Source organism: Acinonyx jubatus, chromosome A1, assembly GCF_027475565.1.
Source record: "Acinonyx jubatus isolate Ajub_Pintada_27869175 chromosome A1, VMU_Ajub_asm_v1.0, whole genome shotgun sequence".
NCBI classification, from domain to species: domain Eukaryota; kingdom Metazoa; phylum Chordata; class Mammalia; order Carnivora; family Felidae; genus Acinonyx; species Acinonyx jubatus.
Genome location: NC_069380.1, coordinates 193,194,001 through 193,211,846, shown reverse-complemented (window position 1 = coordinate 193,211,846; position 17,846 = coordinate 193,194,001). Strand labels below are relative to the sequence as shown.

The 17,846-nt window shown below is 43.0% G+C and overlaps 1 protein-coding gene across 2 annotated transcripts in view; it reads right to left on the bottom strand.

The window, feature by feature from the left end:
• The window catches only part of LOC128310958 (zinc finger protein 300-like), a 53,360-nt gene extending 42,691 nt beyond the window's left edge, over positions 1 to 10,669 (bottom strand). The window contains exon 1 of one of the 2 annotated variants that reach the window (XM_053200091.1): positions 10,522 to 10,669. The gene's annotated coding sequence lies outside the window, so the exon portion shown is untranslated. The remainder of the gene's footprint in view (positions 1 to 10,521) is intronic. The other variant, XM_053200072.1, reaches the window with a different exon arrangement.
• Between the last annotated feature and the right edge of the window lie 7,177 nt (positions 10,670 to 17,846).

Genomic DNA, 17,846 nt, shown 5'->3' with positions numbered 1-17,846 from the left:
TTAGGAATACAGAAAAAAAAATGTGAGGTAGTGTGAGAGCTCTCATTCGGGAGCCAGCTAGGTCTAGATTGTGGATTTGCTTTGAGTCTTACGGTCTCTTCTGTGAATTAGAATAGTGCTGTGATTTCTTGGGTTATTGCAGGAATTACACAAGGTAATACATGTATGGTGCTCATAAGATGTTAGCTGTGTTTAGATTTTTCAAGTATATAATTGGAGTTCCCATTGTAATTAGACAAGGGAAACAATTCACTGTGATCAGGGCTTTGATGGAAGGAGATAGGACTGTGGGGGTTGCATGCATCATTCTTTTTCATTCTTAGAAGCAAGCGTATGGGCCTGGAACCAGCACCCTGCATTGTTCTGTATTAAGTCACTTTGTTTAGAGGTTGCTTCTACAAGTGTACTACTAATGTCACAAAAGCTAAAATAGGTGACACTGGTTCTCTGGGAGTGAGAAAACTGATGTCAAAGCCTGGAAGGATGGTGACAAACTGGCAAAACATACGGTAACATTGTCTCCTCTACATAAGCCTACTGTGCTGACAGCTCTAGAAGATATTAGAAAACAATGTTTGTAATATTTGCTGGTTGATACTTGCTGCCTTTGGCAAGCTATGATAAGAAAGAGAGAAACTCAGGCAATATCAATGATTGACAAGCCAAAATGAAAGCAAATAGAGTCCAGACATTTGGGGTCTTACAGAGTTCAAGAAAAACCAACTATTCTAGACTTCATATAAGAACAGAATGTTTTAAAAGACTTTAAACATCAACAACCTGATAAACCTTTTCAGTGAAATAAAGGGACTCGGAAAAAAGATCCTGTTAAGAGGCTGAAATCTCATTCAGGTCTGAGATCTTCAAAGTTACAGCCTCATCTGCCACCCCAGCTCCATGGTACAGAAGCTCAGCTTTAGTCAGCTGCAGCTAAGAAGATGGGCTTCCATGCCCAACCTAGCTCCTGCTTCTACGTAGAGGCTCAGCCCACGGCAAGGAAGGCCAAGTATAACGGGGCTCTGACCCCACCCCCCATGCTCTAGCCTGTAGGGCAGATGTTCTGTCCAGGGCCACGACGAAAAGACGGCAAACTCTCATTCTACCAGGCCCCACTTAGAAGGCAAAGGTTCTATCCCGGAAGGAGTGAATCAGAAAGACCTTGGGTCTCCATTCCTCCCCCTAAATCCCACCTGTAGGGTTGAGTTTCCATGTCAAGAGGAGAAGTCCTGGAGTTTCCTCAGCTCCACTTGTAGGACACACGTCACTCCAGGAAAAACAGGCTGTCCCTTCCACCTCCCCTATTGCTCCAATGCAATAGATTAGACACCTGTCCAGAGGGAAGGCAAGAAGGGAAGGCTGGAAGCTCCACAGAAGGAGCTGACTTTGGTCCATAGTGTGGAGGAATGCATGACTTAGGCATTGTTGAAAATAGAGATACTAGTTGTAAGCAATTCCAGTTCTAACAGTTCTATAAAACAAGTAATAACAAATGAAACAGCAGGCCATCCAGGAGTTTAACGGAAAGAACCACAGAAATAGCTTAATAAGGGCCTTGTAAGATAATAGTTACAATAGTCCCTGTCCAGAAGGCTGGGTGCATGTCTAGGTATCACACACACATCAAGGACCAGCCAGAGCAGGCATGTGAAAGGCACTAGTCACTGACTAAACATGGGGAAGACTTGAAGGAGTCCCCCAAGTCATATGCAGATCCATTAACAAAGAGTAGAAGCCTTACTGGCTCAAGAGGCTTAATTAAGCACAACCTCTGACTGGCTAAACATTAAGTTTTTTGAGCCAGAGTGACTTCTGGGAAAGCACATAGGAGAACTGAGCAGTGATGTCAGAGGCTACACACTGTAGGGGAAAATAGACTCCACAAAATTAGCCCAGGGAAGCCATTAAGCAAACCAACACAATTAACAAAACAGAGCAACATCAATAAGCCCTGAGAGGGGTGCATCATAATGCAAAGTGGCTACACAGTATTATCTCAAAAGCTATGAGCGATACAAAGAAACAGTACTATAACCCTATACAGGAAAAACAGTGACAATAGAAACTACTTTGAGGAGGCCCAGATTTTGAACTTATATGGCAAAGATTCCAAAGAAGATACTATATTTTCAAAAAGCTAAAGGAAATTATGACAGTAACTCATCAAGTAGAAAATATCAATAGATAAAAATTATTTGAAAAAGCCAGGTAGAAATTCTGGTGTTGAAAGGTACAGTCCCTGAAATGAAGATTCACTATAAGGGCTCAAAAGTAAATTTAAGTCGGCAGGAGAATCAGGAAAATTGAAGATAGGTCATTAGTATACAATCTGAAAAAAGAAAGGGAAAAACAAAGAATGAAGAAACTGAGCTTTCTTGTCAGACATAGAAAAATCTTGGAAGTTGTCAATCCCATTTTTACAACAAGAAAAACAATCTGAACAAACTGGAAATCAATAACTCTTCTTGGATCTTGTAGAGAATTGAAGTCACAGGACAGACCACTACCATGAAAACTAGAGAGAAAGGCAGATACTCAGAGGTTGTAGGGAGATGATGGCTAAAGGGTATAGAATGTCTTTCTGAGGTGGTAGCTACACGTGTCTGTGAATATCCTGAAACCACTGAATTGTACACTTTGAATGGGTGAATTGTATGATATACAAACTATATCTCCATAAATCTGTTTTTGAAAATTGAATTGTTGGGGGGCACCTGGGTGGCTCAGTCAGCTAAGCGTCCGACTTCAGCTCAGGTTATGATCTCATTGCTCATGAATTCAAGCCCCGCATCAGGCTCTGTGCTGACAGATCAGAGCCTAGAGCCTGTTTCAGATTCTGTGTCTCCCTCTCTCTCTCCCCCTCCCCTGCTCAAGTTCTCTCTCTCTCGCTTTCCAAAATAAATAATCATTTAAAAAAATGAATTGTTGGATCTCTAACATAAAGAGATATATTTTACAGTTCAAAAGAGGGGAGAAGAAAGAAATTATAGGGGAATAGGGAGGTATTTGTGTGTGTCCTCTTGGTTTGGTCAAAAGACTAAATTATGTAAAGCAACAATTATAACACTGTGTTGTTGGGTTTCAACCTATAGAAACATATGTGACAACAATAGCACGAAGTAGGGGGAGTGGAGCAAATTTTCTACATATCATCGGGATTAAATTAATATTAATCTGAAGGATATTATGATAAATTAAGAAACACTCTCTAAGCCCTAGAGTAACCACTGAGGAAATAACAAATAGTTTAAAAATCAGTAGAAACTCTGCCCTCAAGAATGGAGAGCATATGGGGCACCTGGGTGGCTCAGTTGGTTAAGCGTCCGACTTCGGCTCAGGTCATGATCTTGTGGTCTGTCTGTAGGTTCGAGCCCTGCATCAGGCTCTGTGTTGACAGCTCAGAGCCTGGAACCTGCTTCGGATTCTGTATCTCCCTCTCTCTCTGTCCCTCCCTGATCGTGCTCTGTCTCTCTCTCTCTCAAAAATAAATAAAGATTAAAATAATAATAATAATAATAATAATAATAATAAAAGAATGGAGAGCATAACTTCTCAGTCCTTAAGTGTGTGCTGTGCAGTGGCTTCCAAACTGGATAGTGTAGAAAGAGAGGGGGAAAGATTAACTTTGCAGTGGAGAAGTATGACAAAAGCTGCCTCAGACACATCAATGTTGATATCAACACTGGTAAGTCATGTTGATACCACATCCCTTGCTGTGATGTGAAATGGCGCTTGGCTTCTGTCATCTTCCTAAAATGCATAACTGCAGTCCAAGCATGAGAAAAATATCAGAAAAATCTCAATAGAAGGACATTCCACAAAGTTCCTGACCAGTCCTTCTCGGGACTGTCAAGGTTGTAAAAATAAGGAAAGTCACAGAAACTGCCTCCACCAAGAGGTGCGTAAGGAGACATGATGACTAATACAGTGTCCTAGAGGGTATCCTGGAACAGAAAAAGGACATCAGATAAAAGCTAAAGAAATCTGAATAAAGCATGGGCTTCTGTTAATAATAATGTATCAACATCGGTTCATTTATTGTAACAAATGTACCATAGAATATAATAAGTTTTTTGTTTTTTTGTTTTTTTTTTTTTAATCTGAGAGAGAGCGAGAGCAGTAGGAAGAGAAGCAGAGAGAGAGAGCATGGAGCCCAGCGCAGGGCTCCATCCCACAACTCTGGGATTGTGACAGGAGCCAAAACCAACTCAGATGCTCAGCCAGCTGAGCCACCCAGATGCCCCATAATGTAATATGTTAATAAAAGGGAAACTACTTCGGATAATGGAATCAACAGTATATAAAATCTTGACTATCAATCTACATACTGCAGAATGCACAAATGGTATCCTCCAGAAAAGGAATCATCTGCTAGAAGTTCTCGAGAAAGCCCTGGGACGTGGAACAGAATTTAGAACGACAAGGCAGGGTAGGAGGTTTCCGGCCCCCTTCCTTTTTTACTAGAAGTTACTTGGGAAGCATTCTGACAGCTCCCCATCCACAAGATGTGATGAAAAAAGACAGAGTTGGCAAGATTGGGAAGACCTAAGTGTGAAGATTTGAGTGCGGCCTACCTGGAGAAGAAGTTGGCATGAAGAATGGCATGGAGTGTGAGTCATGCTCTGAAGAGAGGATGTCCAAAGGGTGGGATGATGTGTCTAGGTGAGACGCACGAGAGAGCAAGGTTTTGTACAATGTGTTTCTGTGAGGTTAGATGGAATTCACCATGTGAATGGAGGGAGTGCAGGGGAAATGTGGCAAGGTGGGTACCGTGAGTCTGGGATTCGAGTGAGAGCGATTTTAGAAACATTTTGAAGCTGAGGGTCTTACCCTCCCTTCACCTCACAGAACAGCACATTCCCCTGGGTTAGACAAATGCTGATGAGAGACCCAGGCCTCCGTCTCTTTCTTTCCCCAGGTGGCCAGTTTTCCTTCTGGGCCTGGTTGGCTGCAGGACAGATTCTGCTGGGTCTTTTCCTCTTCCAGGGAGCTCTACATAAATGTTCATAGCAGCATTATTCCTAATAGCCGAAAAGTAGAAAGAGCCTGACTGTCCACAAACTGATGGATGATAAATCAAATCCGGCATATCCATATGATGGAATATTGTTTGGCCATGAAAAGAATTAAGTACTGATACATACCACAACATGGATGAACCTTGAAAACATTATACCAAGTGGGACAAGGACCACACATTGCAATATTTCACTTATATGAAATGTCTCAATTAGGCAAATTCAGGGTCAAAGTATATTGGTGGTTGTCTAGAGGTGGGAAGGTTGGGGAGATACAGAGAGTAACTGCTAATGGGCTTGGGGGGGAGTTTGGTGAAAATATTCTAAAAATGATTATGGTGATAGTTGCACCACAATAAAACCGTATAAATATATACTTTATAGGGGTGCCTGCATGGCCCAGTTGGTTGAGCATCCGACTCTTGATTTCAGCTCAGGTCATGATCTCGTAGTCATGAGATGGAGTTCTGCATTGGGCTCCGTGCTGAGTGTGGAGCCTGTCTGAGATTCATTCTCTCTCTCTCTCTCTCTCTCTCTCTCTCTCTCTCTCTCTCTGCCTCCTCCCCTGTTCACACACTCACATGCTCTCTCTCTCTCTCTCAAAATAAATAATTTTTTAATGTATATGTTTTATATAGGTGAATTGTATGTATGTGAATCATATCTCAAGCTGTCCTATAAAAACGAAACCCAGATCTGGTGCTGGGTATGCTTGTTGCCACTGGAGTGTCACGGCTTCTAGGCCCTGTCAACTGAGAGAGGAAAGAACTATATGTGTTTATACCGACTCCTGTATGTGCACATACCTGTGAATATCTCTCTCTGTATCGATCTGTGTCTACAGTAAGCCAAACATGATTTCACACTGTCTCTAGCTCTGATCCACTCGCACGTAGATCATCTTAGCCTTCCCTACATGCTTATCTGTAACCTGTCACTGCAACAGTGGGAAACCTGGCTCCCCCACCTGACACTCATTTATTTAATTGTTCAATTGCGGTATACATGTTTAGTGGTTCAGCATTATTATCCTGTACCCCGTGGAAAACAACTTTAGCAACTAGGTACAGTGTTTATGTTTATTGGCCTCTTACTCTTCTACTCATTTCCCAAGTCCATCAGGCCAACACCTTTTCCCCTCACCCCTACAGTGAGGTTACTTCATACATGTGTAATACAGTTAGATTCTTTTGACAAAGTCTAAACTGCATTGTGAAATCCTCCTACTGCTCAAGTTATGTTGTTAATTGATTACATTCAAGTTCATGGTTTGTGCCTTAAAGTGCTATGGGTTTCGAGAATTTCACAGTATACCCATCATTTTAATGTCACATAAAAGTTTCACACCCTGGAAATCCCCTGTGCTTCACCTATTCAACTCCCCTGACCCCTCTAAATTTCTGAGAACCATTGCTATTTGTATTGCCTGTATAGTTTCCCTTTCCAGAGTCCTATAAATGGAATCCTATGGTAAGTAGCCTTTGCAGCTTGGCTTCTGTCACTTAGCAATATGCATTTAATATGCATTCATGTTTTTGTGTGGCCTGATAACACATTTCTTTTGTTGCCGGATAATATTCCATTGCATGGATGTACCAGCTATTTTTAGTAGATTTTTTTATTTAGAGCAATTTTAGGTTCACAGAAAAATTGAGCACAAAGTACAGAGAGTCCCCACACAGTGCATAGCCTTACCTACTATTACTGTCCTACACCGTGGCACATTTGTTACAATGGATGAACTTAGAGGAAACATCATAATCATTCAAAATCTATAGTGTTCACTCTTGATGCCCTGCACTCTGTAGGTTTTTACAAATGTAACATGACATGTATCCACCATTATAATATCATACAGAATAGTTTCATTGCCCTAAAAAATCCTTTGTTATGTGCCAATTCACCTTTCCCTCCCCTTAACCCCTGACACTCATCTTTTTCTTCTTTCTTTCTTTCTTTCTTTCTTTCTTTTTATTTATTTGTTTGTTTATTTTCAATTTACATCCAAGTTAGCATATAGCGCAACAATGATTTCAGGAGTAGATTCCTTAGTGCCCCTTACCCATGTAGCTCATCCCCCCTCCCAGAATCCCTCCAATAACCCTCTGTTTGTTCTCCATACTTAAGAGTCTCTTATGTTTTTGTTCCCCTTCCTGTTTTTATATTATTTTTGCTTTCCTTCCCTTATGTTCATCTGTTTTGTGTCTTAAAATCCTCATATGAGTGAAGTCATATGATTTTTGTCTCTCTCTGACTAATTTTGCTTAGCATGATACCCTCTAGTTCCATCCACGTAGTTACAAATGGCAAGATCTCATTCTTTTTGATTGCTGAGTAATACTCCATTGTGTATATATACCACATCTTCTTTATCCATTCATCCATCGATGGACATTTGGGGTCTTTTCATACTTTGGCTATTGTTGATAGAAACACTGACTGATCTTTTTACTGCATCCAGAGTTTTGGCTTTTCCAGAATGTCATCTAATTGGAATCATACAGTATATAGCCTTTTCAGGTTGGCCTCTTTCACTTGGTATATGCATTTAAAGTTCCTCTGTGTCTTTTCATGGCTTAATACCTCATTTCTTTTTAGTGCTGAATGACATTCCATTGTCTGGAAGTACCAGTTCTCTTCTATTCCTACTATCCCTACTATTCATTCCTATTATAGTGTATTTATTAAATGCAGGTGCTGAATTTTGTTGAATGCATTTTCGGCATCTATACATATGATCACATGGTCTTTGTGATTTGGCCTGTTAATAAGATGCACGTGCACACAGGGGAAGGGCACAGAGAGAGGGAGAGAGAGAATTCCAAGCAGGCTCCATGGCTTTGAGTGCAGAGCTCAACTCTGGGCTCTATCTCATGAACAATGAGATCATTACCTGAGCCGAAATCAAAAGTCAGATGCTTAACCTACTGAGCCACCCAGGCATCCCGAAATATTTTTTTAAATATATGATTCATAGTACTCCCTGATTCAGATTGGCTTGTCACAACAGGTACTAATGGGTATCTGTTTTTACTGACAAGTTTCCCAACAATTAAAGGAGCTCTATTTTTCTAATAGCAAAAATATATGCTCATTGTGAGAAATCAGACATCCAACTGTAAAGAAGAAAATGAAAAGAAGCTGAATTCCGCCACCCAGTAAACACTATTTAGACATTTAATGGATTATCCCTTCATATGTATAGAGATATTTAGAAAACTTGGGGCATTGCTTATATGTTTATAACTAAGTTTTAGCAGTATACCATAGACATCTATCTAATTATATTAAAATGGCTTGATAATATTCTTCTGTATGGATGTAGCACAATATATTTAGCCAAACTCCTATTTGGATGCCTGGTTTGTTTTCAGTTTTTCAGTAATCTAAACAATGCTGAGATAAACCTCTGGTTTCTGGATTAGGAGTTTAATATGCAGTTTGAATTTTATCCACAAGGGGGAAGCAGACCACCATGAGTGGACAAGCTAAGTTTTAAAAGCAAACAACTAGAAAATTCTTTGGCATACATAAGCTCCTCCCAAGCTTGTGAGGTAGATATTAATATTTTCCCCCATTTTCTAGGTAAGGAAACTGTGGGAGGAGAGTAAGTGCTGTAAGTGTACAGAGTGCTGTGGTGGGATTCAAAACTGCCTTCTGATTCCATAGAGCTGGCTTGCTTCATTCCCCTGCACTTCCAAAGCTGACAGCAATAAAGGATTCTCCCTACATTCAATTCAGTTCTACGCACTGTGCTGGGACACCATGCAGAAATATATAGGAGAAGCCCTGCCCTTTAAGGGGTCATTATCAGGTGTGAGGACAGACTTCTACATAAATAACTGAAAGACTAAATGTCCACCAGAATGGAGAGAGCCCAGGAAGGCAAGAACGTTACTTTGCAGTAAGGCGTAGCTTTACAAAAGAGGCATGGTAACAGTAAGAGCTAAGGTTTAGTTACCATTTCCTCTGTAAGAGGCACCATGCTAAGTGCTTTATGTGCACTCGTTAGAAATTCCCCATAGACTTGGAAGGGATTATATCTTTTTCACCGGAAAGAAAATTGATGATCAGAGAGTTAAGAAACTGGCTGTTTGTGAGAGAACACTGGAAATCGCATCCTTCATATCAGTTTGACAGGACCCGATAGGGATGGTGGGCTTTCAGCAGACAGAGCTCTGAAAGAGAATTCTAGGAGAGGAAACATGGAAATGAAGTCTTAGAGTCCAGAGATACAAGTACATTTGCAAATGCAAGGGGGTCAGTGTGCCTGGAGGTTGAAAGAGGAGGAATCTGAAGAGATCAAAATTAGAAGGAGAAAGCTGAGTCAGATTGGAGAAGTCTGGGAAGAGCGAGCCAAGGAGATCCTACTGGATTTCGTATTCAGGGGGGAACCAACCAAAGAGAATGACATGACCCATGCTTTATAAAGATTAAATTGTTGGATTGCATAAGAAGACTAGTTAGGAGACTGTTAAAATAATCCTGGCCAAAGATAACCAGAGAAGGAATGAGGACCAAAAGACATTACTGAGATAAAATCCACAGGATGTGACATCTCACTAGACGTTGGAGGGAGAGAGGAGAACAGTATGATTAAAGTTTCCATGTCTGGGCAACAGGGAGAAGGTGAATATATATTCCAGAAGAGGGGCTGCAGGGAGGGAAGAAGAGATGAGGTCACTTTTCTTATGTGAGATTGAGGGAGCTCTGGTGGAGATGCTCCCTGGGAAGCTCAAAATAGGAAGCTGGTGCTTTAGATATGGTACCTGAGAATCACAAGATGTGGCCCCAGGAACCAGCTAGGGAGAATTTATACTTAAGATTCTGCAGGGGATGTTCTTACCCCAATAACCTGTAATTCCACTGCCAGATTTCTGTCACAGAAAAATAAAATCGCATGTGCACAAGGTGGATGAAGGATGTTCAGGCAGCATTGTCTGCGTCAGTGAAAGGATGGGTGAGGGGAGGAGCTAGCAAATAAACCATAAAACACCCACATTGTGCAGTGGTTAATAATTAATTAGATTAAAAATGCTAGCATGGACAGATTTCCCAAACATATAGTGGATGGGGAAAGCAAATTGTAGCACAATAATAATGGGTCATAATACTTATGGGAAAAAAAAGGTAAACCAAAAAAAAAAAAAAGCTGTCACATATATATTTTAAGCAATGCATGTGTAGGCAGAGAGAAAAGTCTGGAAGAATAAACCTACTGCTAATTATGCTAGAGAAGAATTGTGACAAAAATGGAAAGCAGAAAGGGTGGAATGGGATTGTCACCTTAGTTATCAAGTTTTAATTTTATAAGAATGTAATCATGTATTACTTATATGAATAAAAATTCTCGAACTGTTCAAAAATATATAGATCCAGTGGGACTATGAGAGAAAGGAAAAGACAGGGACAGATTCTAAGGCTCAAGGTAGGGCAGTATTATTGGGAACAGTGAGAGAAGTTTCTGGAAGTGCAAGTGGAGGGGGAGGGGATCCTCCACACTCACCAATTCCGGAGCAGAGACCAGCAGGATGAGCCCTGTGAGTTCGGCTAGTTTTCAACACCTTTCAATTACAGCCACAAGTTCCTGTGTCCTTGAAAGGTCACCACGTCCTACCACTTGCCTTGGAACTAGACGACGTGTTTGTGCTGTTCTTTGTGAATTGTAAATACCCTCAGACTTTTTATCCAGTTCTTGTGTTTGGACATACCCTCCCTTTCCCAGAAATTCCACAGGGTTCTTGGTATTCTCATTCCAGTTCTTCAAACTGTCTATGAAACCTACTTCCTCTTATTCCAGCCCCAGCACATACCAGCCACATCTTTTTCCCCATTCAAAAATATTCCCATTCCAGGCTACTTGCTGTGGGAGACTTTTAATGGAATTTCTCAAGGGACACTCGGCATAGGTGTAGCTAACACTGAGTGAGCACGTGGAGGTGCCAGGCACAGTGCTAACCTTCATAGAAGTATCTCGTTTAATCCTTCCAACAACCTAGTAGATAAGTACTATTATAACCCTCATTTCACTTGAGACCTGGTGTGTGGTGGTAATCATGTGGTGGGTGGGTGAGTAAGTGAGAGAGAGAGAGAGTGAGAGAGAGAGAGAGAGAGAGAGAGAGAGAGAGAGTGTGTGTGTGTGTGTGTGTGTGTGTGTGTGTGTGTGTGTCACTGTGTGAATTTGTCCTAAGGGATTGAATAGCAGGTGTGGTGATTGGGGAGGCATGAGGGACTGGACTGGGAACAAATTCTCAAATGCTCAGGGGGGTTCAGTTTGCCAAGGGCCTTTATAGCCATTATTTCATTTGATTTCACCACAGTGCTCTAATGATGGTGGTCATTAGGGAAAATAATGAGCTGAGTCAAGCTTAATTCCCTTAAAGTGGCAACTATTGGGTCAAGGGTTCTTAGGGCCCATTAACCCACCGTGCAGCCTGGAGCAAATCTACAAGGGGGTCGATGTAGACAGATTGTGTGCTCTCTGTGGCTTCTTTTGACCCCGCTCTTAAAGGATCATTGACTTTCTAACCGCCACTCCTCCTAGTCTGGAAACTCTTGGCCGGGCGCCCCCTGCTCTCCAAGCCCGCCCATCCCAGAAGATAAAGCGAAGTGGCAGAGGAGCCAGTTTCCTGGGGTTAATAAACAGGCTGTTTATAGCCTAGAGCAGTCACGGGGCAGGAACAGGCAGGCTGGGAGGTCATGCTCTTTCTGACTGTTGAGGTTTCTCATAAACATGCCCCCGTCAACCTTCTGGGATTCAAGAACAACTCTGGGCCCATTGCCCTCTCCTCCCTTCCTTCTTTCTCCCTGTGATGGCTCTCCTCCTCTTTCCTTTCTCCTCTCCTATCCCCTTCCATCACCCTTTCTTCCATAATGAAAAGAGGATCCATTTTCACATTAGACACACTTGATAACTTTGGGTAGGCAATTCATCCCTCTGAGTCTCAGTTTCCTCCCTTGTACAAGGGGGGTCATAATGGGGCCCTCCTCAAAGAATATACACAGGAGAAGGTGCCCAGCACTGTGTTTAGCACACACAATGGGTATTTAAAATCTGTTTGCCCTTCCCTTTTCCCCCTCCACCCATCCCATCTCCCTAATCCTGGCCCCCACCCATGTTGTTTACATTCTTCTTGGGAGGAGAATAGAATAGACCATAAATAGGTAGATAAAAATAAATGAATGAGATCACTTAAAATTGTGAAAAGAAATAAAAGAATAACAAAACAAAGTGATGTGAGGAAGGAGGCTTTTTCTGTCTGCTGTCCTCAGGATAAAGTCCAAGGTCATCAAAGCCCATCTCCATCTGCCCTTGTTTACCTCTCCAGCCTTACCTTGAGTCACTTTTCTCCTTGAACTCTCTGCTTTAGCCATGAGGAACACAGAGTATAAAAGCTGGAAGAGGTTAGTCAGTCTTCGATCCAGTGGTTCCTTCAACCCCACTCTTTCCCATGTCTCACCCATGAAGGAGTCGTCCTGCTCCTGCCCAGATTACTAGTTACTTCCACCTGGAAGCCAGCCATGCAGCCACTCATCTGAGTTAGGTTTCCCTTTCTGTGCTGCCACTTTCCCCTGTGAGAGTATCCATCAGCCTGCACAGCTGGTTTGTTTTCACCTCCCCACCAGACTGTAAGCCTCTTGTGGGCAAGAATCTCTTGTTCACTCTGAGTCCTCAGCAGTAAGCATAGTGCATAGCACATAGTAAGTGCTTAACAAACACCTGTTGTTTACTAATGTGCTTGTGGAATACTTAGTAAGTTTAAGAGCTCAGTAAGATGAGGAAAAGGCACTGACAAGGCATGGCTCTGGAGACAAAGAATGAGTTGGAAGGGGGAGAAAAAACCTCCTCAGTTCTTAGAGTTCTTGCTCTAGTTTCTTCCTGTTCCAACGATCTATCAGCGCCCCCTAAAAGGCTTACTGAGCAAGCAAGGCTGAAAGCGTGGACCCCATTTAACACCTTCCGGGGGGGAAGGTCACACCCTAGAGGGGTGGCTCTGCTTTGGCTGAAGTTACCCAGCCAGCTGGTGGTAGCGTGTGTCTTAATAAGGTTAGGGCCCAGAGGTGCGGGGCTCAACCTCTTCATCTTGCAGGGGATGTGGATGGCAGTGCTGATATGCAGACTCTGAACTAAGTGCCTTGCTCATTTCAAATCAAAATAACCATTTGAGGGTGATGGTACCCACAAAGAAGGAGACAATATGATTTACCCACAGTCCACCCTCACCCTATAACCCACCCCTGACTGGGCAGACTCTCCTGGGCACCACCGCATTTATCTTCATGGACTCCTCCCCTGGGGTCAGTTCATGAGAAATGGCACATCACAGACTGCCTGGGATGGACAAAGCCCCAGAATTCTGATTTCCTCATTTCAGAGTTGGAGGGATTGCAAGGTTCAGAGAGAAGGGACTAGTCTATGGGACATACTAAGATAGGATCAGGACTCCAGACTCTCACTCCAAAACCTTCTCAAGTATACCTCACAAGCCCCCTTGGCATGAACCTTCTGAGTTGGGGAGGGGGTAGGAATGATGCAGACCTGACTTGGCCTTTTCTTGGCTGTGGTCATGTTGGGAGAAGAGGGAGGGAGGGGCAGTGAAAAGCTACCCACCTCATCTTGTTTGCTCTAGAGTTTATGAGTTCTTTCTAGTCCCCATTGGTTTTGTGCATTGTTAGTTAACCCACAGGAAGTAGGATATGGGTTGTTCACTGTTAAGTGACTATTTATGAAGGTTGTTATTCTTCTCCAACACTATAGTCTCCCAGCCCAACAATAACCTAGAAAGGATGGAGGTGGGTGGTGTGAGGCTAGCAGAGACATAGGTAGGGCTCACTACTACTAAGAAATGGGAAAAGAGTTTGGGGTTCTAGAAACATATAAGGAATCCCAGAGAATGGAAGGGCCATTTTGACTGAAAACTTGGAACTGTATCCAGCCTGGTGTGACTCTTAGAGATGCCTGAATTTGCTGTGGGGCCCTAGACAAATCACTCAGCCTCTCAGAGATTCAGCTCTCAGATGAGGGCCAATTGAATGAGATAGTCTGTAGGGGCTCATTATCTTTTTACAAGTCTCCTCCAACTAAGCTGGCTTTGGAGTGAGAGGGAATCATTGACTCCCATGTCAGGAAAGCTCAACAAACCTGGTATTTGCCAGGCCAGGTCCTGGTAAAGTTTAATTGGGAGATCTGCAGAAAAGAGTTAACGTAGCAGGACTGCTATGCTTAGAAAAATCTGCTTGCACAGTTGGCCCTTGGGTTGGCATTTGGGAACTTCAGTTTCAGTTTTTCAGGAGGATTTCCACTATTCCCAGAACTGATAAGAGTAGGTCACCGGGCCCAAACTGTTTATACAAACAATGTGGTTTATGCTGAGCACCTGCCTTCCTTCTGGAAGTCTGGAATTTTGGCACATGCTAAACAGATGATGCCTACATGGCCAGCCCCCAGTAAAAGCCGTGGGCATTTAGTCTCTAATGAGCCTCCCTGGCAGACAACATATTACATGTGTTGCCACTGTTCATTTAGAGGAATTAAGCACATACTGTGACTCAGCTGGGAGAGGACTCTTGGAAGCCTGTGCCTGGTTTCCTCCAGACTTTGTCCCATGCACATTTTTCCTTTGCTGATTTTGCTTTGTGACTTTTCACTATAATAAGTCATAGCATGAGTGTGACTATATGCTGAGTTCCGTGAGTCCTCCTCCTGAATCACTGAACCTGGATGTGATCTTGGGGACTTCAGACAGGAGATAAGCCTGGATTGCTTTTCTTTCTATTTCCCTTCCCTTCCCTTCCCTTCCCTTCCCTTCCCTTCCCTTCCCTTCCCTTCCCTCCCCTCCCCTCCCCTCCCCTCCCCTCCCCTCCCCTCCCCCTCCCCTCCCTCCCTCCTTTCTTTCTTTCTTTCTTTCTTTCTTTCTTTCTTTCTTTCTTTCTTTCTTTCTTAGAGAGAGAGAGAGAGACAGGGCACAAGTGAGCGAGGGGCAGAGAAAGATCGGGAGAGAGAGAGAAGTGGGGCTCACCTGAAGCTGGGCTCGAGCTCACCCAGATGTGGGACTTGTCTTCAAGGACCATGAGATCATGACCTGAGCTGAAGTCAAATGTTTAACCAACTGAGCCACCCAGGCGCCCCAGGAGATAAGCCTGGATTTCACAGACAACCATAATCCTTTACCAATCTCATGATTATATAGCCTAAACCAGGACTGTCCAATAGAAATATAACATCTCTAATATGTAATTTTACATAATTTTAAATTTTCTATCAGTCATATTTTAAAATGTAAAAAGAAACAAGTGAAATAAATGTCAAGAATACATTTTCTTTAACCTAATCTATAAAATATTAATATTTTAACATGTAACGATACAAACATTTATTAGGGTATTTTACATTTTCATACTAAGTCTTCTAAAACCAGTGTGTATTTTATACGCGTAGCACATCTCAATTTGGACTAGCCACCTTCCAGGCACTCACTAGCCACACCTGGCTGGTGGCTGCCATGTTGGACAACACAGCCTTAGAGATTAAAGGCAAGAGCTCTGGAGACAAAATACCTGGGTCAGAATCCTGGTTCTACCACCTATCAAACTGCATGACCTTAAGCAAAGTTACTTAACCTCTCTATGTATTAGTTTCTTCATCTGCAAAATGGCCATATAATGATGTTGCCTACTTCATGAGGTTGCAGGGATTTTTCAAAAAGCTAACACATCTAAGGCAATATCTGGTACATACAGGATGCTGGGGGCTGGCTGTTACTCTTACTGTCCAACAATAAGATCAACTCGTCCAACTTCTTACTCCATAGATGAGGAAACCAATGCCCAGAGTTTGAAAGGCCCACGTTTCAAAAGTAGGGGCTCTAGCTACGTCTCTTGAAGAACTCCCTGTCTCTAGGCTGACTCTGAGATTGGATCAGCTAGTTATTTAGGCAACCGGCAGCAACAGGGCCACACCTGGGTTCTGCAATCCCTTCTGGATTGCAAAAGGGGGCTACCGTTTGAAATTGGCACTGAGGTGATGGGAGCTGGGCCTCCCTTCTGCTGCCCCCATTTGGACCCATCAGTTGGGCTGGCTGACCCCATCACCAAGTCCAGTGCTTACTCAGCAGTGATAGGGCTGGCTTCCATTGTTTTGGCTTTTTATAGCCCCTCTTGTTTATTAACTCATGTTCTATCTTCCTCAGAGACAGAGAGCATCAGTACTTTTTAAAAACCTCCTTTAAGTCATCTGTGGTCCCTGTCTACCCACCAAATAGTAAGCTCCCTATTTATGTCTCCAAAAAGGATGGAGAAGAGGCACTGGGTGCCCATTTGTCTGGGACTCTGGAGAGCACATTCTCAGGCTGGAAACACAACTGGCTTATGATTCCTCTACGGCATCTGTTTCCACCCTTCCTCTCCTGAAACTCAATGCAAATCATTTACTCTCCTGTGATAACTCAGTAACTCACATGTCTCGAATCTTACTAGCAGCTAGAATCAGACCAGTTTTGTCTGCTTAGACTGTTAGCATGTGTTGACCTGAAGTTCCACTTATTCTATATGCTAAGTAGCATTTTATTTAACATTCATTTATTTAATATTTACTGAGCATCTACCATGTAGGAAGCCCTGTGCAAAGTTGTGGGAATGAAGCTCTTGTGGACCTTGTGACTTACTGTAGAAAGTAAACAAGAAATGATGATAAAGGACAACAAAGGGTTGATATAGAAAGTATCAGATGCTCTAGGAACATTACTAAAGCAAGGGGACCTGAATAAAAGTGGAGACCTGAAAAATGGTAGGAGAGAACCAGTTAAGGAGAGAATGTGGAGTGCTCCAGGCAGGGGGGACAGCCTAGACAAAACCTGGAGGCAAGAGAGAATGGCACATTGGAAGAACTGAAAAAAGGTCCAGCACAGCCGGGGTAGAATGAGAGGAGTGCGGCTGGATTTTGAGGACATTGTCTGAAGCGCTAAGGAATTTGGACTTCAACCTGAGAGCAAGAGGAAACAGCCCAGTGGAGAATAACATCTTTCAAAACATAGGGTTCTGGGAACAAATCAACCAAATGAGCTAAAAATGTGGGCGGTGAGAAGGCGGGGGCGTACTCTTTTCATGTTTGTCTTCGTCTTCTTGGTGGGAAGTCTCAGCCCTCTTTTGAAAGCAGTGCGCAGGCTATCCTCAGTGCCAGGCCGTGCTCGCCTGACCCCCAGCCCACTGTCCGTGAAGCTAGTACTCCTGAGTTTGGTGCAGCACAGGCCTTCCTCAGACCCTTAGAACTGTAGAGCCACAAAGACCATCCATATGAGACACTGTCAAAGACTCTGAGGCCCAGAGAAGGAAAGTAATCTGTGTGCGGCCCCACAATAAGCCTCAGGCCTGTGGCTTCTTCTTCTTTCCCCCGAAGAAAGTGAACACCAGGTCTGGGACTAGGATGAGGCAAGTCAGGCACACAGAGTATAAAATTTAAGGAGACACTCACTCTCAGGTGCCAGCTGTGCGTTTGCAAGACCCTAGGTGCCCACTTACCTCATCCTCGTCCTGGCTCTGTTGGACACACCTGGAGGGCTGAGACTGTAACTTCCAGAAAACTCTCTGACATCTCTCGTGGTGTTAACATGATGCTAGGCACATATTTTCAGGGTCATTAGATGCCTACTAATGATAATGAACAATGGGTTTCTGACAAACTGCTAGGTATCCAGACATTTTTGTATCTTTGGGTAAATATGACCTTCAAAAGACAACAGAACAAAGTGGAGAGTGCCTGAGACTGGAGTGTAGAGATCTTGATTCTGGTTCCCTCTCTGCCACCGATTTACTATGGGAACTTGGACAAATTGT